The 22,904-nt window shown below is 47.2% G+C and overlaps 1 protein-coding gene across 2 annotated transcripts in view; it reads left to right on the forward strand.

Annotated features, from left to right (window-relative positions):
* The first annotated feature begins 1,111 nt into the window (after positions 1 to 1,111).
* The window catches only part of LOC147733823 (uncharacterized), a 452,276-nt gene continuing 430,483 nt past the window's right edge, over positions 1,112 to 22,904 (forward strand). The window contains exon 1 of one of the 2 annotated variants that reach the window (XM_086958409.1): positions 1,112 to 1,327. The gene's annotated coding sequence lies outside the window, so the exon portion shown is untranslated. The remainder of the gene's footprint in view (positions 1,328 to 22,904) is intronic. The other variant, XM_086958408.1, reaches the window with a different exon arrangement.

The following is a 22,904-nucleotide window of genomic DNA, read 5'->3' on the forward strand; positions in this document are numbered from 1 at the left end:
CATCTTGTTACTATCCTAGTAGTACATGTGCAGTCTGTTGCTCGCCAATGCAGTTACAGACAATTGCATCCTATTGCCATTCCGTCTGTATATTTGCCGTCAATTTGCACCATGCTGCCAGCATGAGAACATACGTGCAGGCAATTGCACCACGCTGCTAGCATGACAACATATGTGCCGACAATTGCCCCCCCGTGCCATCTTGATGCTCCACGTGCAGTTGGTCCCACTCTGTGCCATCCTGACAATGCACATGCAGCCAGTTTCACTCCGAGCCACACTGACAATACATGTGCAGTTAGTTCTATCCTGACAATGTTCGTTGTACCCCGGTGCCATACTAACAATGCACGTGCAGTCAGTTTCACTCTGTGCCATACTGACAATGCACGTGCAGTTTCTTCCACCCTGTGCCATCCTGACAATCCACGTGCCATCAGTTCCATCTCAGTGCTATACTAACAATGCACGTGCAGTTGGTTTCTTCCACCCTGTGCCATCCTGACAATCGAGGTGCAGCCGGTTCAATCCTGGGGCTATTATGACAATTCACGTGCAGTTCGTTGCACACAATCCCATATTGACAATGCACATACAGTCACTTTCACTCTGTGTCATACTGACAATGCACGTGCAGTTGGTTTCACCCTGTGCCATTCCGACATTGCACACGCAGTCACTTTCACTCTGTATTAATTATTAAAAGAAAATAAAAGCCATTGTTATTTGTAATATTAATACATCTAAGTCATGTAAATACAACACATATTGCATTACAAATGCTATAGGTGTCACGTTTGCAAAAGTTAAAACTATTGGCATTGTAAATGACAAAGCTATTACTTTCGCTATTTTCAAAATCAACACATAAATAAAAAATGTGTCATTTACAATACCAATACCTCAAACTTTCCTAATGCGAGACATTGCATTGCCAAATGCTTGTTTTAAAGTTTTGCTCAGGTGCTCATTGATCATCAGCACCGCCTCTGGGGTAATGTTTACTCTGTGCCCGTCTTTGCAACCCCATTACGGAACGGTGTCTCAAAACTGGCACATTGTTGGTAGCTGTGCCGAGGGATGACTGAACTTCCGCATCACGTGATTAGACGTCGTTGCTAGCAAGTTTTCCTCTAGTAGGCTTCTCGCATTACATGTACGCGCAGAAGCTAGGCCGTAGGTCGTATGTCACGCGAGGTTGCACGGTTGCTAAGGATCATTTCTCTAAAGTAGGCTTGTCACTCCCGTTCACCTACTGAAGTTGGTTAGAGTCGGAAAGCAAAGCGGTCCTATAGGGCTTTTAAGGCCATCTGTCGGCAGGTCGCAGGTAAGGGCGAGGTTTTCCAATCTATTTTCTTTCATGCGTATCGGTATGTACGTAGGTAGCAGCGTCTGCTTTAGAGGCAGCAGCTACTTTAAGAACAGCCCCTAACTCAGTGGTCTTACCATACCTTATGTTATATTTAACTGCTAGTAGTATGTAGATTGTGTAGGGAACACTTCTAGTAGCCACTAGTTCATAGTTATTAATATTTCATGTTTGTTATGTGTGATAGGTCTAAGATGTCAGTGTGGTTCTAGTGGCATTTTACTGTCAAATGTGTAACGTTTTTCTCATAAGTAAATGTTTTCTGTTACTAGGATGTGTGGAAGAGGTAGTGGTCTTCGGTATTTCTCAAAACGATCTGTCCTGTTCTCCCCTTTGCATCTCTTACCTCTGCAGTATCTCACACTGAGGTCCCATTTTTCCCCACATCATTTTGAAACCCCCCAACTGCGTATCCTGCATGTCATCTCCTATCTGTTCATCACTTTTGTTTCACTCTGTGCTTCTGCACCAAACACCCACCCGTTCTCTCTTCCCTTGTCTGTAGACAAATCTTTTTCTTTATATTTGTGTCCGTCAGTGTTTTGACAGCTGTGTGTGCATACCTTTTTCACAACCTCATGTAAAATGGTAATTACAAATGGCAAATGTGTGAACATTGCTCTGTGTGGTATGCAAAGAGACCAAGTACTGGATGAGGTCGTACCGTTAACAACTGTATCAATCACTAAAAGGCACTATGAGAAACTCTTAAGACCTATCAACTTTGCCCAGTCTTTCACACCCACCCATAACCTGAACTTACCCAGACACTTAGATGCGAATTGATTCAGAGTATGCACTATAGAAGAGTAGTATGTTAAATGGAAAAAAAAAGAAGTGCAAAAAACATCATGTCAGAACCCCTTTTGGAGTGCCATGTGGCACACAGGCGCTACTGGGCCCAACAGTGGTGGTTGCTGCCTTTTACTCCTGATGTCCCAGAGCCCTACCTACCGTGTATCCCGCTTAGCTAGGCCAAGTACATCTTCTGCACTTGTCTCTTGGTGGTAGCTGTGGCCGAGTAGTAAAGGCTCCCTTGGGGGGAAAGGGGAGGAAACGGGGATCAGTGGACATGACACACACCCCGGTAAGTTTAAGTGTCTTCAATATCTTCAAGACGAGAACCACCAACTCCAGCTGCTGATCCGCCTGTTCTCCTGGTCAACTGTCGCACACGAGACGCTACCATGGAGATGGAACAACTAGCCTCATGCAGCAATTAGAATCATTACAACAGACTCCTAACCCAGCGTGCAAATTGCACAACCAATAAATCAATTTCCAGCCAAATAGTTGCCTTTTTAAGAAAAGGTAGTATCTTATTTCTAATCCTACACATGCAAAGACATGCAATATTCAAATGCAATAACACAAGCCCCGATGAGGGCTAGCTCTAGTAGGTATCAGCTGATTCCTGGGCACACCCTCCTTCATGTAACATGTTCAGGGTTATTCCCCTTTCAGTGGTGGCCGACTCATCAGGGAATGCAAACTATTTGGCTGTACTCAAGAGTTCCCTTATGACTCTTCAAGATTTTGTCAAAAGTGTTCATGGTGCCACAGGACCTTCAGCAGTGATTCCCATGGGACCACAAAGGCCCAATCAATCAATCAATCAATCATGACATTTGTATAGCGCGCTACTCACCCGGAAGGGTCTTGAGGCGCTGGTGGGGAGGGGTCCGTTACTGCTCGAAAAGCCAGGTCTTGAGTTGCTTCCTGAAGGAGAGATGGTCCTGGGTGAGCCGAAGGTGGATGGGGAGGGAGTTCCATATCTTGGCTGCCAAGTAGGATAAGGATCCTCCTCCGGCAGTGGCTCTGTGGATGCGTGGAACGGTAGCGAGGGCGAGGCTGGGCGATCGTAGCTGGGGGGTGGGCGTGTAGAAGGTCAGGCGGTTGTTGCTGTACTTGGGGCCCAGGTCGTGGAGGGCCTTGTGTGCGTGGGTGAGGAGTCTGAACGTGATCCTCTTGCTGACAGGGAGTCAGTGCAGGTCTCTCAGGTGGCCGCATATGTGGCTGTGTCGGGGGATGTCCAGGTGAGTCGTGCGGAGGCGTTCTGGATGCGCTGGAGTCGTTTCTGAAGTTTGGCTGTGGTTCCAGCGTAGAGGGTGTTTCCGTAGTCCAGGCGGCTGGTGACGAGTGTCTGGGTGACCGTCTTCCTGGTTTCGGTGGGGATCCATCGGAAGATCTTTCGGAGCATGAGCAGGGTGTTGAAGCACGATGATGAGACGGCATTGACTTGTCTGGTCACCGAGAGGGAGGAGTCCAGGATGAAGCCCAGGTTGCGTGCGTGGTCTGTTGGCTTGAGGGTGGTGCCCATGGCGGGGGGCCACCAGGAGTCGTCCCAGGCGGAGGGCGATAACCCCAGGATGAGGACTTCCGTCTTGTCTGAGTTCAGTTTCAGGCGGCTGTTCTTCATCCACTCAGCGACGTCTTTCATCCTTTCGTGTAGGCTGGTTCTGGCGGCGGCAGGGTCGTTGGTGAGGGAGATGATCAGCTGGGTGTCGTCAGCGTAGGAGATGATGTTGAGGTTGTGTTGGCGTGCGATGGCTGCGAGGGGGCTCATGGAGACGTTGAAGAGGGTGGGGCTGAGCGATGATCCCTGTGGAACGCCGCAGATGACTTCGGTGGCCTCGGATCTGAACGGGGGGAGGCGGACTCTCTGGGTTCTTCCGGCGAGGAACGAGCTGATCCACTCCAGTGCCTTCTCTTGGATTCCGATGTTGCTGAGGCGCTGCACTAGGGTGCGGTGGCAGACAGTGTCGTACGCTGCGGAGAGGTCCAGGAGGATGAGGGCCGTTGTCTCCCCGTTGTCGAGCAGGGATCTGATGTCGTCAGTGGCTGCGATGAGGGCGGTCTCGGTGCTGTGGTTGGCTCGGAAACCGGACTGCGAGTGGTCGAGGGATCCGTTCGTCTCAAGGAAGGCGGCCAGCTGTCTGTTGACGGTCTTCTCGATGACTTTGGCAGGAAAAGGGAGGAGCGAGATGGGGCGGAAATTCTTGAAGATGGGGCGGAAGTTAGTCTTATCCACTCCTGCAGCACGGAAGCATTTGGTATTACAGACAGTGGGTGCTTTCATTATGGGCTGCTGGCGGTACATATCTGATCCTGCTCAAAGAACTTGGGCTGCTCACGCTACATGTGGCAGCGTCGGTGAATGCAGGCTAATTCTTCACAGCTCACAGTGGTGCAGTAAGTCACGTTCTCCCTGGTGGGGGGAATTCAGTCCTTCTGCTTTCTACCGGGGTCCTGTGCTGGCAAAATAGCCCTCCTCAGCATCTTCTTGGTCCACGGAGATCAGTCAGGGCTGATCCTTCAGAGTGGCTAGACCCGCTGGTCACAGCTTTACTCTCATCCTGGGGCAAAGGCCCGAAGTCATGTGATTTTGTCCCCTCAGCCCCTCCTGGCACAAAGGTTTGCTGTGGTACATTCTGGATGCAACACAGACTCTTTAGGTGGCCCCTCATAGCATACAGGGTCACCACTCAGGCCTTCACAAGTCCAGGCACGCTGGTCGCACTTCTTCACCTGTGGCCCGATCTGGCATATAGTGTCACCGCATAGAGCCTGTGCAGCGCAGCACTCCACATCTCCACATCGTACCTGATGTAGGCCAAGGGTGAGTTAGCGGTACAAAAGGGGGTGGTGGTGATGGACGGAGCATCTGAACCAAACACTCACACCCAGTCAACAGATCTGGGTTTAATCCATCACCGTTCTTTAGCCCACTCTGCCACCCCAAAAAGAATTCAAGATGAAGTAAAATGTGAATTGCAAACATTCACTGCATCGCTCTCGTAGTTTACCTTAAGGTTTTACCATTGCTGTGTGCACTCTGCAGAGAAGTCAAAAACTGGATGAGTATGTACTCTAACCACCTGTATGACCACCTACATGCATTGCAAGAAACTTTCACTGCCTTGAGCCTCTGCTCTAGAGTTTTCAATCATTCATACATCATAAACATCCATCAATAGCCTGAACTTACCCCTTCATGGAAGCAACTCAGTTCACAGTACGCACTGTACAAGAGTCCCGTTTCTTGAAAAATACAACAGAAACAACATCTTCTGGAAAATGTAAATGCGTTTTGGGAATGCAAGCTAAATTAACGTATTACCAAAGGCTTGATTTTAGCCTGTCTCATATAATTTTTAAATAGCTTTGATGGACACATTTATACTTTTTTCGATCTTCAATACTTTGCTTTTTTTCTCCATTTACGTTCGGCGTTCCTACAGGAGAGTTTTTCAATTTTCAATGATTCTGTGAACCAGGGTGATACCCTGGGCTTAAGTTTGACCCTTGAAAAGGGACCAAGGTGTTCAAGGTTAATGTGATTGCGGCCTCAAAGGATGTTGCTGCATGATCAATATTCTCGGTACAAGATAAAGAAGGGGGGCAAAAATGGGCTGAGAAAGTGGTAGGAGTGACTTTCCGCCAGGGCCTTAGACATTCTAGCTAGCAGATCTAAAACGTTCTCCTGCAGGTTTAATCATTCTTTACTTTCAGATGCCTCTTTTATTGCCTATTATACTGTGCTCATTGAGGAATACTTCCACCTTAACGACACTAGCCAAATACCATTTCACTCTATATGGGACACGTCTAAAGCAGCATCACTAGGTTTTATCATAGATTATGTTAATTCGAAAATGAAGTCTATGCCTCAAAAGTCTGCTTCCATTTTCACACATATAAAATCCCTTGAACATGATTATTATATAACTAGCAAGACGCACCTTGAAGCCTTGGCCACAGCTAAATTGGAGTTCAACAAATATACAACCGAGCAAGCATGTGGTGCACTTCTAAAAGTAAACGCCAGATATTACGAAGGTAATAAAAGAGTGGGATCTCTTTTAGCTCAGTACTCGAAACAAAGAGGAGATAAAACAACTATTAAATCCATTACAGACAACAACGCTGTAAAATACTTCAGAGACACCAGTATTGCAAACATGTTTTGCTTCTTGTTATAAGGACTTATATACTGCAAAACACATGCCATCGGTAGACTCTTTTAACAATTACTTTTCTAATTTTAAACCCAGATAATTGCCACAGGTTGAGCTCCCATCTCCAGACCTCCTGCTCGAACTTGCAGAACTCTTAACAGCCGTACAGGATCCTCTAAGGGTTAAGCACCAGGCCCAGATGTATTTACAGTCTAATTTTATCTTCAGTTTGATAATTTCCTTTTACCCAAGCTCTTGAAAATACTTAATCATGTCATAACGTCAAGTTCTGCTTCTGGTTCTTTTGCAGAAGCCATGATATGTCTAATTATATGTCTAATTCCTAAAAAAAGGTCAGGATCTGACCCAATACAACAGACCCATTTCCTTAATCAGTAAAATGTATGCCAAAGTCTTTGGACCTGATTACGAGTCTGGCAGTCCATGGATCGCCAGACTCGTGGTGCTCTGACTGCCGGATTACGACTCTCTGAGTCATTCTGGAGGTGGAGCGCTGGCTGCGCCAGGGAACCACAATTCTCTGGCGTTGGTGCAGGGGAGGGGCTATGCAATATGCTGAGCGGGACTGGCACAGTCCCCCCAAGCATATTTCGAGGTCCTCTACCGCCATCATTTTCATGGCGGTGAGCCCGCCTCGAAAAGCCTGGCAGTTGGGCAAAAAGGGGGCCACTAGTACCCCCATGCCTGACCCCAAGGGAATGCTTTCAGGGGGGCACAACATGTGACACCCTGTCTGCTTGCACCCCCAGTTCCAGCACGGCATGCACTTCACAGTCCATGCCATGCTGGAACATTTTTGCCAATCCATTACAGTGCCCTTTATCAGGCCACAGCCATGAGAATAGCAAAAGGATTGTCTGCTGCATTAGTTGAACTTGTAATCAGGCCGGCGTTCTTTGCGCAGCTTTGGCAGTACCGTGCCGGTGGAGAGCCAGGGCAGCATTGCCAAAGTCGAAATTAGGCCCTTTGCTCTTTGTTTGCTCAGTCACATGTCTAATCCTATAGACTTGTACCAATCTGGATTGATTTCTAATAGAAATGTAGCTGATAACTGTCATATCTTTCTAAATATCTTTAACAAAGCTCCCAAAATCAAGGTTCCTCTGCCAGCTTTATTACTGGATGGAGAAAAGGCCTTCGATAGGATTATTTAGTGTTTCTTATCAAAGGCCTTGGAATGGCATGATTTTGGCCCTAATTTTCATCATATTAGATCCATACTTTATTCATTACCACGTTCTTCGGTCATAGCAAATGGTGTTCAGTCTCCTTTTTTAGGTCTCGCGTGGGCGTGGCAGCAAAGCTGCTCTGTCTCTGCGAGAGATATTGTTAGAAATGTTTTTCTAAAGGGGACTCTAAACCCCGCCCCTCCTTTCAATTGGGTAGCGGGTAAACGCTGGCTTCCCAATCTAAAGAAGTGTTTTTGGGTGCCACCCTGTCCGTTTTTTCAGACAGCCCCTCCGGGCACCATGGCCTGGTTTGTGGCTTGTCGTAAAGACTTTTCCTATCTGCTTGTTTATTTTAACAAGCAGATAAGAAAATTCTTCAGTACAGCCCTGAAGCAGGCATGGAGCTGAGAGGCACACTGGGAGGACAGGGGGGTCGCGGTAGACTCATGCCAGTGAAATAAAAGGTTGCTCTCTGTAGGTGGTCTGCTGCATTCATGCCTCTCGGGCCAGGTACAGTATGGAACCGTGTGAACTTGGCCTTTGTGGAAAATAATTCACTATGAGCCCAGTTACCACCACGCAGCTACTTATGCTGGGTGGCACGTTTACTCCGAAAGAGGGGGTGGGGGGGAGTCTCGGAATCGCACTATTCTCCTTCAGCCACTCGAGGAAGCTTTGGAGGGTCTGTGTGAAGCTTTTGTAACCTGACTCCAGGGCCGGCCATATAGTTTATATCCGGCCATTTTTTCTGTCTGTTTGCTCGGAACGTACAACAAAGTTATTTATTCTGTATTCATGTGTAAAGAACGGCAAATTGTCACTTTGGAAATAGTGGAAGTGTGGGTTGGTATTTTAAAATAAAAAGGTGCATATCCCACTTTCCTAACCGCTTTGCTTGACTGTCTGAGGAGGGGCTTGAGGGGAAAGGACGTATTCCTGTGCGGAGTCCCAACAAACAAGTTAAACTTTCCCCCTGTTGTATGCGGTGCGGCCGATACCCATCTCCATTGTGGCAGGGCTGTATGCGCAATTGCAAAGCTCCCTCACCCCGGTACGGGAGACAATCCTCGGGACAGACGCCGGGTCGGGTCGTTGTCTCTTGGCCCCTTCAAAGCGGCGCTGATTACATTCTAAACAGAGATCTGAGGGCTCAGATTCACACCCCATCAAGAGCCCACTGAGAGGGTAAATAACTCATTAACTGCCTCACCTCAGGCTGGCACAGACAGCTGCAGAACTGATTCTCATCATATCTGTTTATTTTCAAAGCCCTTACTTCCTTCCTTCGGGCAGCTGTAGGGTGCAGCCAATAATGTACAGTGGCTCCTCACACGTGTCAACACTTTCTAATGTATATAAAGCAATACCTGGTCGATTATTGATAGTGCAATGTCCAGTGGCTCTCAATATTAAAGTATTTTACTTAGCGCTGACGCTAAAAGGTGGTTTTAAATAAAGAAATGTTGTCCTTCAACAGACGTTTAAACATGACAGACCAGACCAGTCCAAGCGGTGGAAAATGGTGTTGTGGGATGGGGTAAGGGCATCAAGAGGATTTGTTCTTTCCAGATAACCTTGTCCAAGGAATGTTCCAACTCCACCTAAAAGTAGAGTTTGTTTAAAGTTTATTTAAAAAAAAAAATAAAAAAAAATGCAGTGTTAGCCTGAAACTGTCCAAGTTTCAAAAAAGGGCTGACTTTTGATGTTTTGTGAGGGTCTTTCTATCTTCTACAACTGGCTCAACATGAAGGGGGGACTCCAGATTTTAGACTTCAAAGGAGCAACCAGGGTTCCTAAAATGTAAAAAAAAAAAAATAATAATCTAGATATCACCTTTTCGGACTGCTCCCATCCCACCCCAGGATTTCTCTACAGCAGCGACTGTGCTTTCCAAAACACAGTCACTGCTGTAGAGAGCAAAGTGCTTCTTGATTGTAGTGCTTTTGTTTCATTGGGACTTCTGACACCTGATAGTTTTGTGTTTTTCTTTCATCACAGAATTGCCTATGCAATAGCTTGTAGTAGCAGGGCATTTAATTTTTCCTATTTTCTTTTAGTTTTATATAGCGTGAACTGGGTCCGAAGGAATCGGATCGCTTTACATGAGCACCAGTTGGGTTACAGACAGACACATTAATTTTGTTAGGCACGAGGAGATTACGTGATTTGCTTAGGATCACAGGATATTGAGCGTCCCTGCCGAGATCAAACCCGGTTCCCAGTTTCGAGGTCGACCGCTCTAGCCGTTAGGCCACATTTTGTTGTTGACTTTGTGTTGAAATAGGTTTTACAATTATTTTTCCCCCTTTAAACTACCAGACTAACTCTATGACATGTCACGAGAGCTGCGAATAACCGCAACAAACAAGCACCAGAGGCAAAGAACTATAAAAAAATGTTGCTTACATGCCACAAATGCTTACTAATCCACAGTCCTTTGTATGTTCACTACCAGGCACACTTTCAGTATGACAGGCACAGCTCAGAGGTGCTCGACACTACAGAAGTATGTTAAGCATACGTGTTTTACCATTACCATTTAGTTGCACATAGAGATATCAGGTGTTTCTAAAGGAGTACTCCTGCATATTTCTTTCTCACTCTGCTCTAACAGCATAGTGAATGGAATGTAACCTGGCTATATATAGAGATGTAAGTTCTGTCATAAAGTGCCACCTTCTTTAGGTATCGCGCCTGGCGTTGCACTGTGTAGCAGTGCTACGTGCAGCGCGAGGCATTTTGTACACAAAAAAAGGGGTTTTCAGAACCACTTTTCACAGTAAAATGCTCATGCGTGTCCTTTTTTCTTTACTGTTACTTCATTGGCCTTGGCGTTGTTTCCATAATGAAAGACTTAAATCTATTGGCTTTTTCCACGAGCATTGCTCCTCCCATGACCTATTGGTGTCTATTACGAGCATGAAACTCGTAACCGACACCAATAGGCCGTAGGAGGAGCAACAGAGCTACGGGCATGGTAAGAGAAATGACACGCCTTGCTGTAGCGCGCGCGCATGTGTTTAGCAATTACGGGCTTCGAAATGACACGCCTTGCTGTAGCGCGCACGCGTGTGTCTTTATCGATTACAGAGAAGTACAATGGTAGGAGTGAGATACAAGCTGGAAGAATGTGCATGTTTACCAATTACTTTATTTATTTATGCATTTTATGTACTACGGACTTTATCGAGGCTTCAGAGCGCTTCACACTAGGAACAGAACATACATGAGGAGAACATAACACGTGAACATATTACAAAAGCTGACGTTAACTTACATAAGGTAAAAGTGATAGTTGTGAGTAAACAAAATACATGAGAGCAATAACACGCCTTGCAGTAGCGCGCACGTGTGTTTCGCAATTACAGGTTTTTAAAATATTTTTTTGTTGAACGGCGTGCTTTAAGGAACAGTAATAGAAATGACACTCCTTGCTGTAGCGTGCACGCATGTGTCTTTATCGATACAGAGAAGTACAATGGTAGGAGTGAGATACAAGCTGGAAGAATGCGCATGTTTACCAATTACTTTATTTATTTATTTATGCATTTTTATGTACTACGGACTTTACCCCGAGGCGTCAGAGCGCTTCACACTAGGGACAGAACTGATACATGAGGAGAACATAACACATGAACATATTACAAAAGCAGACGTTAACTTACATAAGGTAAAAGTGAGAGTTGTGAGTAAACAAAATACATGAGAGCAATGACACGCCTTGCTGTAGCGCGCACGTGTGTTTAGCAATGACATTTTTTTTTTTTTTTCATTAGGCCCTGAAGTAAACTGTTTATAGACGAGGGACAATATAACACAATAGTAAACATTGAGCAGTCAATATGTTGTAGAAAAACAAGCAAATCAACAATTGCAGCAAAAAAGAAAAAATATAATGATAAAAGAGGTAGGAGTAAAATAAAAACACGTTTGATCAACATGGGCCCCTATGCAAATATTGTTCGTTCCTTTCAGACCTTTCTGACACTGCCTCTGTTGAATGCCATCTGCTCTTTTTATGGCCAAAACATCCCTGCGCACATTCTTGGGTTATTTCTCTTCTTGAGCCATATTCAGCAAGTTGCAGCTCCTTCACAAAATATAACAAGCATTTCCAATGCAATTGGTCTAGCATTATTAAAGTTTGAGCTATTGGCCTTGTAAATGACAATGCCTTTTATTCCTTTGCATCGGTGCATAAACAAGCACTTTGTACTTATAGTCCATGCTTATGAGAAGCAAGTCTGGCAGTCTCTTTTACTGCCAGCCTTGCTCATCGTAAGCAAGGAAAATACGTTCAAAGTGCGTGTTGATGCACCAATTGCAGGTTTTAAAAACAAAATAATAAAAGGCATTGTCATTTACAATGCCAATAGCTCAAACTTTAATAATGCGAGACCTATTGCATTGTAAATGCTTGTTTTAATATTGTATGCCATTCACCACAACCATGGCGACTGGTACCTACAAACGAGCTGAAGGAATCCCTCTCCAGCCACAACCATGCACCATAGTGCAGAACTCGTGAGAGCATGGCTTGTCTAATCTGGTTCTAAGAATGACAACCTTTGGCCTCCCCTTGCTCGGGCAGACTAGAGAATGGCGACCCTATTAGACTACAAGGGCGGCCGCCTTTGTCTTGAATACACCAAATTAACAAATGATTAGTGTAGGCCTCGGCGCTCCGCCACTGGTCTCTAGGGACCGACGTGGTCTGGGTCAGTCAGAGGTGGGGGTGACTGCCTAGCGGCACAAGTCTCCAGCATTGACCCCCTTAATCTCACGCACAGCTTCGCCTCTGACCATATCCCTTCATAAATCTCTGTTTATGTTGTAGCCAGGCCCAGGGTGACGCAGCAGTCAAGCCCAATGGATAACAGCACTTCTAAATCTGTTTGCTCACAAGGACTGCCTGCTTTGTACCTATGTGCATTTCGGATTATGGGTATGAAAACAAGTTTACGATAGCAGTCTAATGACTTTGATCTGAATTGCCCAGAAAGGAAGTTGTTGCCTTATCTCCCACTAATGGGGGCAGAAAGCGGGGAGCCGGCGAGGTTTGAAAGCGGCATTACATAAAGCTCAAAAAGGGGCCGTGTAGCCATGAACTATATGGCATTACGGCCACAGGTGACAGACCCGCCATTTTATACCCCAAGACTGAGGGGTTCCGAGGGACAGAAATAGAAGACTCTATTGTAAGGTTTCTTGCACCAGTACAAACTGCTTGAAAGAAAGGTTATTACCATTACAATTATGCCAAAATGCCAGACCTAACTTAAAATATGTACCATATTGACGTATTGGCTGATCGTCCACGTAAATCGATGCGGAAAGGACCGTGAGGGGAGCAGGGAGGCCGGTTACAAGTAAAAAGGTTGGATTGATGAACAACCGTTGTTGATACTATTTGACGCTGCAGGCAGAATTGAAGGCATCCAGTGGCGCGAAAATAAGGGATATAAAATCCCATTCATAGTGTTTTCTATACACAACACAGTGGCCCCACTCCGGTATCCTCACCAACATAGAGCTCCTGATAAAATAAGGGACTGCTAACTGGAATTTAAGATACCAGAAGCTCTACATGTCCAATTGAGTTCGACCGAAAATATTCCTCTAAATTGAAAGAGAGAGGAATTTGAAAAAGTAACACACAGAATTGTTTGTCCTGAGGAAGGTGTTATCACTGATTCACCGAAACGCTGTGTCGACAACAACAACAACTGTGATTCCTGGACTAATTGTTTTAAACAAATTGTGATTTTTTTATCGTTTTTAGATCATATTTGTCTTTGGGCACTATTATTGTATACATTGTTTTAATTTGATTTGTAATAAATTGTATACTTTTATAACAAACACACTATCTAGGGTTCTTGTTTTGTTTAACATTTGTTTTTAATACGTCAATATGGTACATATTTTAAGTTAGGTCTGGCATTTTGAGGTATATGAGAATTACACTAAGGTTTCTTATGAGTTGAATCGTTCTGGGACCTTCCTCGTTCTTTCAACTTATGCTCCTTGTCCCCTATTACATTGTAAAGGAGGCCTCCCTTCCTTTTTCTACTTACATTACAATTATGGACACCTCTGGAGTCAAATTTCTAAGGGGGTAGCAGGCACTCACTTACAAGTTAAACAATTGGACGCTACATAAATATGCAAAAACATAAAATAAAATGAGTGTCAGCTGGTGTGTGTGTCCCCCAGTGGACAAGTTTCTGTTAGTGCATATGTATGTTTATTAATATGTATGTGAGTTTCAGCAGATGTGTGTATGTTATTTCCATTATGAGTGCCAATGTACATGAATTTAAACGTGCATGCATGCAGAACTGCCATTTTATGTATATATATTAATACATGCTGTGATGTTAGTTAGTGTAGGTGTTGTAAAGATTTGCAGAATTAAGGGGCAGTGAGCGTTTCCACTAAATTCTGTTACCACACAACAGTTTCAGTGAAGTTGTTACTTGAGCTCTGACTTTACAAGGCAGTTTATACCAGAATACTCAGTTAACACTGGCTCTGACTTTTAAAATTTATTTCGAAAAGTATTTCTTGGTCCGAAAATCCCAGAGTAAGTGACGTTTGGCTCTGGAGCAAGAGTAAATTGCTCGGAGGAACAAGCATTTGCAATGCAATAGGTCTCGCATTTAAGTGAACTTGAGCTATTGACATTGCAAATAACAATGCCATTTATTTTTGTTATCGTTTTTAAAACACAAATAAAAGGCATTGTCATTTACAACACCATTACTTGATTATTGCTTCACAAAGGGAAAAAAAAACCAATAACATTTTCAATGCCAATAGCTCAAAACAATGTAATGCATTGTAAATGCTTGTTTCCTCTTTAAAGGGGTACTCACCCGGGTTGCCCATTATCTCCCTTTTAATTTGTCTTAGCTCTCAAACCTTTCCTTCATTAACTAAGGATTTCAGAGGAATTTACAGGTTTTAAACTTATCACGCACATTAAATTCACAGTTTATGCTGATATTCTTTTATTTATGTCTTGCCCAGACTGCTCTCTTCCTGTTTTATTCATACTTCATTTATATTTTTCTGTATCAGGCTATAAACTTAATGTAGATAAAATTGAAGTTCTACCATTTAATAGTCACTGTACTGGGTTGGTCTTCAGAGACACAGGCTTATCCTGTGTTTCTTCCAAAATTAAATGTGTGGGTGTAGGGTACTGCAATACTCTCAAGGACACAATTAAGACTAATTCAGTTGTTTCGTGTTAATAGTAATCTGTGGGCAGGCTTTTTGCATAATCTATTTAGGGATGTTGTGACATTGGGGGTTGTTCTAGAGTCGTGGCAAGGTAGCATAGTGCAACCAATTTATAAAAGCGGCACGGTTTCAAACCCTGCTAATTAACTACTAATTTCATTGACTGAAAGGTGTTTTAATGGAACTGGAAGACTGGGCTACGAACGAGATTATTATTCGAATTTAATCAGACTGGTTTCCAGAAAGGTCAATCCACTATCACTAATTTGTTGGCTCTAACTTTGCTTGCGGAAAAGGCTGTCTTGAATAAGCAAAATTTATATATTGCTTTTATCGACCATAAGACAGCCTTCCACTCCATGCCTCGAAACTTATTATGGGTTCAAGTTAAGATTGAGGAGGGTAATTGCTTAACAAGGAGGGTTCAAGTTAAGATTGGGGAGGGTAATTGCTTAACAAGGAGGATTAGAACATATAATGGCCTAAAGCAGGGCTGTGTTCTTGCTCCCTGCTTATTTAATTTATTTCTATCAGACCTTTCACAGCACTTGGATGTTGTTAATGGGTATGTTACCAGGATAGGGGGAGTGCCAATTCAGTCCCTGAAGAGGTCCCCCAGTGTCTGGATGTCCGCCTCTTTCCAGTGCTCTAGCATCGGCCTCACGAGAATTCCGTCTCCGCCCATAAAAGCCTCCAGAGGCACCGCAGGTGCATATGTGAGAACCCGTCGGGTGAGGGCCCTGCGGTAACATTTGTACGCTACTGCCAGCAGCAGCGGGACAGGTCTTGCGGGTGTCTCCAAGGGATGAAAGAGCCTAGTGACCCTCTCCAGTGAGTACGGCGGCTCCGCCGTGGCGGTATCCTCTCTACCTCTGTCCGCCAACCAGCGAGCAATCCATTGTAGCTGCGCGGCTAAGTAATAGTGCTCGTAGTACGGAGCGGCCAGCCCACCACTGTCCGTTGGCAGGTACAACTTTGCAAGCGCCAGCCGATGCCGGGACCCACCCCAGATGAAATTGCGCAACATCGCATGTAGCGGCGAGAAGAATGAAGGTGGCACATAAAGAGGCAGGTTAACAAAATTGTACAGGAGTCGGGGAAGCATGATCATTTTGGCAAGGGCCACCTGACCCATTGTGGTCAATGGAAGGGAGGTCCAAAAGCGTATCTGTGACCTAAGCGCTGCCACTGCTTTGTCCAGATTGCCTTCTAGGAGCTCCGCTGGCTGCCGGTAGATCTGGATACCCAGGTACTTGAAGGTGTCAACCTTCCATTGGACCCTTGTGCTGCCTAAACAATACCCCGAGTCTTCGACTGCCGCGTTGAAGGCATAGAGACCGGACTTGCTCGTATTCGCCCGGAGCCCCGAGACAACTGAAAATTGTTCCAGCAACTGTGCCAAGCACTCCGGATGCACCCAACGTCTTTGACGAACACCAGCAGGTCATCCCCGTAAAGCAAGACCTGATGAGTCGCGTCTCCCAGGGGTATACCCGCCCCCAGAGTCTGCCGCATGGCCGTCACCAACGGTTCCACAGCCAGCGCGAACAATAGCGGGGACAAAGAACAACCCTGGCGAGTGCCCCGGCCCACCACCACCGACTCAGAGATGTATGGAGTCAGAACACTCCCAGCGCCGAGACTCTAGACGCAAGGGGTTACATGATGGGGTCACGGCACATATGTATTTAGCACTAAGCCAGTGGCTCTCGTTAAGTCTTACAGCGCGCGCTCAGGCGTCTGAAAAAATCTGGTGTCGGCGCCCTGAAAAGACGTGTGCAAAGGATGTTTACATTACAAGCATTGTGAGAACAATGTGCGAATGGGAAAAACGCAGCGACTAGAAAATTAGACCATTGTTTTCACGTTTAATCGGGCGCACAAAAACAACTTTAACGTACAATTGCGTGCGGCTGGCAGGGAGGGGCGCCAGCTGTACATGTTTAACAATGAAAGTGAATGTATGGCAACGGCTCAGTCACAGTGGATGCTAGCGCGTGTTCACACGTGCATCCACATTTCCAGTCCGGCCTGCAGCCTGCGCGTGCCCATCTCTTGTCTCCCGTGAAAGGCCTTAAGAGCCAAGTCAGCGACAGTGGGTTTCGCTGGCGACCGCGCTTCGCGCTTCGTCGCCAGGCGCGAGACCTAAAAAGATGGGCTCAGGCTGAGATTGCTCAGGATCCCGGATCACCACACTTGCCTCTTCTCAACCTGGGCCCGTCTCACACTCCAACTACTTGGGGTAGGACAGCAAGCACAAAGTTATCCACCTCTCTGAGAGCTACAGTGCTACAGTTGTTGCACAATTCAGAGAAGCTTATTAGGCACAACATTGCATTTTAGTGCGGTAATGAGGACACCAGTACTAAAATGCATTCTACTAACCCGAAATGCCTGGCACTCGGTAGGGCTGCCAGTTGTATTGACGATGGCTTGTAATCACCAGTGAAAGTAAATACAAAGTATAGGAACTGTTTGTGATCCTGAGAAAAAGGGGGGCGGTTTTAGTAAATGTGGGGGCAGGGTCAAACATGTAGCAAGAAGAAAAATATTTTCTATAACCATTTTGTTGGTGTCGACTACAGATTGCTGCAGGCAAAATATAATTAGGGCTCCCAGTTTTCTGTTTTTACGGATATATACATATAAATAAAGACGGAAATCTATATTTCCTTTGTCTGTATTTACATTTATAAACGGCAAAATACTCGCAAATTTTGCCACACTGTCGTCTGGTATTTTGCTACCGACAGGGCACTTTGAATGGAAGATAAGGCGCATATACCCGTGGCGGACATTTGCCACATTTACATTTTCTACACCGCAACTGTTTGTTTAAATTTAGAAAAAAATATGGGCACGTGGCTCCCACTTGTGTAAAAGGCAGCTCTCACAGGGGGTAGACAGTACTGTCCGCATTGCCCCCTCCTTGGTCTGTACCATGGCGCATCGCTATGAGCCCCCACGCAGACAGTCGCCTCCCTCTGCTTGTAAATTACATTGAGTCCACATGTCGCCCCCGCTCCCTTACACCTTACTCTGCTCCCACCAGCCAACATCAATAGCCCCCTCATGTGTCAGTCCAGACAAAGGGTAGCTCAGCTGTCCATGGCGCCAGTACCAGTCTGATGGGCAGCAGGCCCCTGCCCTTCCCTCCCATCACTGTAAATGAGGTGTGAAAGGCAGGCTGGAAATGCACCAAGCAGAGGTCACACTTCCAGGCTACCTTCAAAGACAGGTGAACAATTAGAGCAGCCCCTCCGAACTGCTGAAGGACCTGCGCCCCCTAGACTGGTAGCGGGAGGGGGTGGGTTTAAAGACACCATGCCTCATGCCATATTCCTGCATCACTGTAGTCCAGCGAGAGCACTAGGATGAACCCAAACTGCATCTCCCAGAAAGCATTTGGCAACTATTCTTAACATGCAACTCTGACTCAGATAGGTGTAGCACGCGTATATTTCCCACCCATAAAACCACCCTCCACACTTATCCGTCATACTTTCAATAGGCGAGACAGGGTTCCATGAGCATAGACCGAAAGAAGGGACTCCGGGGAGAGGCAGCAGGTTTCGTTACAGTGCGGGAGCTGCCTCACGCGCCTTTTGGGCACCGTCAGAACCTCGAGTCTGCCAGGAAGACAGACATCTAAAGGACTGAAGCGATGTCTCGTCCACTAGCTTTTATGTACTATCCACATGACTGCCACCTGACACTACTGTCTGTGTCACAGTACTACACTGCACTGGGTCTGGCCACACTACCATCTCATAGGCACCCGTACCATTCTAGTAACTGAACTCTCCAGAGGAGCCCCTGGCTGCCTGGTTCCGCACTGCCCTCTGAAGTACCCAAATTTCTATAGTGGAACTGGTTACACTGCCTACCTGACTGCCCAGTCCATGCAGTAGGTACCCCGACCACTTTGTATTTGTTTTAATTTTATTTTTGTCTCGGATTTGGAGCCCCTTTTAAGTTGGCATCACAGCCTGCACTAACTAAATGGAGGGACCGCTGCTGCTGAAACCCGGGACCCCTTAGCCTACTGGTACTCTAGGTCTGTAGCATTGTGGGCATCACAGGCTGTAGCAGTTATAATTAACTAGCAGCCCGCCCCGACCTTGTCCGGGTGCTTTCAGGCTTCCCCCTACCCCCGCCTGCCCCGACATTGCCTAGCAGCCCGTGCCCCCTCCTGCCCCGACCCCCGCCTGCCCCGACATTGCCTTTAGTAAATCCCCGTCCCCCGCCTGGGCCGACACCCGCCTGCTTACCTCATTCTCCGCTCCTGAGTGCAGGTCCTCGCCGCTCTGCTCCTCACCGCCTGTCCGCCGCCGCTCCTCCCCCGCGCCATGTCCGCCTCTCCGCTGGTCTCTCACCGCCGCTGGCCTGTCCGCTGCAGCTCATGTGACCGCTCCTCCCCTGGGCCATGTCCGCCGCATCTCTGACGCCGCTCTGACGCCGTTCCTCGACGGAAGCACGCACGTCGCGGCCGGCACTACTTTGGGGGACTACTTTTTTTTAAATTATTTTTTTTAAAGTTTATATAGCCTATAACCATCTACACACCCTGCCGATTTCTACTGGGTATCGGGTGTGTAGATTGGCGCAGTGGTTCCCGCGTTTACTTGCCTCAAAGCCTGCAAGTTTCTCCTTTATTATAGTATTATAGATAAGTGGTAGCGAGGCCTGGCCATTTATTCATGTATCAGCCGCTTTCACGTGCACTTCCTTCCTATCTTGGCACCAACATAAAAGTGGCCCCATTATCGAACCATAAACCTTAACAAGCATTGGCATAGCCAAAAGGTCTCGCCTTTGGGACCTTATAAGTGTTTATTCTTGCAACAGTTGATGTTGTTGCACTAAGGATATTGTGCTGCATAACTAAATACTTATAAGGTCCCAAAGACGAGACCTATTGGCTATGCCAATGCTTGTTATTTTTTCTAGTACAATATATACTATACTGTACTAGAAAACTAATAAAATATATGGAAAAATACTAGCTGTAGGGGGGGTGGAGCTAGCCAGCAGCGCGATGGACGCCTAAAGCTGGAGCTCCGCCAAGCACAGCAAATTTATCCTTCACAATCCTTTCAGAGCGACAACCTAGACTCCCCACCAGCTCCCCCAGACACATGAAGGTGAGGTCGACTGGCGACCCCCAGAAAAACGGGAAGAAACACATCCTGTACGGTGCCGCGGCTCGGCGAGGCCTCGGACCTGGTAGGCCGTGAAGTAGCGACCTCGCGTACGGCCAGAGGCCGGGCAACGTGACGCGATGTGCGGCTGCCCAGGGGGGAGCGACCCGGAGCTCCTGCGCCTAAATTGACTGGAGGACGCGGAGTGCCGCAGGTGAGGTGTGGAAGCGGGGAGCGCCAACTAAGGCAACAACTTGGTGCGATCGCTGTGGTGTGGGGCCTCTTTGCCCCCCCCCCCCCTCCTTCGGCCGGCGTTGAGTGGCGAGCGCGCCTGCAAGCCAAGGCCCATCTGGTTTCCCGGTGAGACGCTATGGCAACTGAGGCCTGGTAAGCTGCGTGGTTGGACCCCTTGCGGTTTGGGAGCCTGCAATGTGGAGATTGGCCAGTCATACTATCGCCGGCAGTTTGGCCGCCAAGACCCCCCCCCCCCGGAAGAGCACGAATAAGGCGGTGCGACATAGCTTTTTGCAAACGGCGCGAAAGTGGCCCACACACTATCAGTTGAAATACTAGCGCCTCCGCGCTGCCTTTGCTGCAACCTGGGCTTGCCTAGTCCATAGTTGGCCTCCTGAGCGATTAATTACTGGACCACCAGGAGTGAGGTAGTTTCCCTTCCCCCCCCCTCTGATGAGCACTCGACAGAGGGTCGCCATTGGGAGAAATCTCTAGAGCACTGGATACATGAAGCAGCACTGTGCTCGGCCCAATCCTCTACTGTCCTGAATAGGAGGTGAGCCTGGATCCTGAGACACAGCACTGGACACAGGAGGGTTGGGGAGGTTTGGCCGTGCTTTTCTACCGCACTAAGTGAGACACTATTCCAGGGGCAAGAAGAGCTGCAAGTGTAACCGGGGAGTGGTGGACTGCAGCGACAAACTTGGCGCCCTTGAGGGCAGCGAGCAGAGCCCGCGATCTCCCTACCGACGGGTGGGCTGCCAGCCGCAGGATGGGCAAAGGCGACAAAACCCAGAGCAAACTGCCCTTTTCACAAAGAAGACTACAACAACATAGCCCACTGCTGGAGACTGGGACAGTTACGCAACCGGAGGAAGACCTAGGGGCGAGCTCAGACATTAAAGCCATGCTTCTATCCATGGAGCAGAGTCTACAGTCTAGCATATCAGCGCTAGGCACCAAAATGGACGCCATCTCGTATCGAATGGACCGTATGGCAGAGCGGTTGGATAAACACGCAGAAAGACACGATATGGCCGAGAGGATGATGCAAGTCCTGCAGGACAAGACCGAGGATTTGGAGGCTCGTTCACGGCGCTGTAACCTCCGCATCACGGGCCTTCCGGAGAGTACTCATACAGGCCCTATGGAGCACTTTGTGGAAAAGTTACTTATAACACTCTTGGGAGAAGGAGTGTTTTCAAACATGTTCACGGTGGAGCGAGCACACAGGTCTCTAGCCCCGCGCCCCAAGCCCGGGGCGCCTCCTCGTCCTATAATAGTGAAGCTACTCAACTACAGCGACAGGGACACAGCTCTCAGATTGGCGAGATCCAAACAACCGCTGCAATATGAAGGGTCAGCCATATCTTTGTATCCAGACTTTACGGCGAAAGTCCAAGAAGAGCGCAAACAATTCATTCCGCACAAGAAACGTATCAGAGAGATGGGACTGGACTACGCGCTGCTTTACCCGGCAATGCTACGTGTTAACAGACGTGGACACTCCCATATATTTACAGATCCCAAGGAACTGCAGCAGGCCATGAAGCGCTGGTCGAAGGAACGATCTATGGACACTGTCGAGAACCTGGAGGAGGGTGAGAACGGTAGCCGCTTGGATGACCAGGACTGAGTCTCTCTTTGGGACGCGCACTTGCTACACATCAGATTGGCGGCGGGCGGATGTGTCTCTGACAGGCACAAAAATGAGACGCAAGACAAGAGAGGACGATTTAGTCATCGGTGAAAAAAAACAATCACAGATAAGTGGTTTGAGACATGGATGCGGGAGGTGAAGTTTGTTAACCAGAACGCATGCCCCCCCCCTTTTTTTTTTCCACACATTTATTTCCTCGCAGGTTCTAGTTTTGGACATTCTGCAATGCTTAAATCTGCACGAAGGACATTAATGGTGCGGTAATTGTTGTGGAGGGGGAGTAACTGGGGTATACATTTTAAGTAATAGCGTATAAGAGGACGTTGCTCTGATTACTCAAACTGTGCATGGCGGGGGCAGGTGGGAGGCTAAACGAGAGTTCTGAGATTTGGGCAAAGACTATGACTCGAGGCTACCTGAGCCCCTGCGCGTTAAGCATGGTTGCACTGTTAGTATTCAGAGTTGGGGTTCTGACATTGGGAGGGGGGGTGGGGGATAGACTTCTGACGGACCAGGTTGGGGAGGGTCTGCTGTGGGCGGGGAGGGGGGGCACCAGGTGGGGTAAGGGGAAGTTAAGAGTACTGATGTTAGTTCCGCATGCTAGTACGGTGAATATGTGTTGCAATGAGAAGACTTGCTGTTGTTGCTCGTCCGAATGGCACAGATGACCAGTACTCCAGTGGTACCTGCTGGTGGTGCCGCGGAAACCCTTAGAGCTTTAACCTGGAATGTCAGAGGGTTGAACGATCATCGGAAACTAAGGAAGGTGTTGAATTATTTGCAGAGACACCACATAGACTTAGCTCTCATACAAGAAACTCACCTTCCACTAACAAGTAAAATGCTTCAATGCAGGGGCCTATTGGGGAACACCACAGTGGCAGGGTTCACTACGCATTCCAGAGGAGTCCTGACGTGGATAAACCCTAGAGCCAAGTTAGATCTGAGATTAGTGCAAGCAGACCCAGAGGGTAGGTTCCTCATAGCAAGATGCACAGGGAAGGGCCACGATCTAATTGTGGTCAACGTGTACAGCCCAAATTATGACTCCCCAGACTTTTATGAGAAGTTGGCGAGGAGCTGCCGAGAATATTCCACAGCGCA

Source organism: Lissotriton vulgaris, chromosome 2_1, assembly GCF_964263255.1.
Source record: "Lissotriton vulgaris chromosome 2_1, aLisVul1.2, whole genome shotgun sequence".
NCBI lineage: Eukaryota > Metazoa > Chordata > Amphibia > Caudata > Salamandridae > Lissotriton > Lissotriton vulgaris.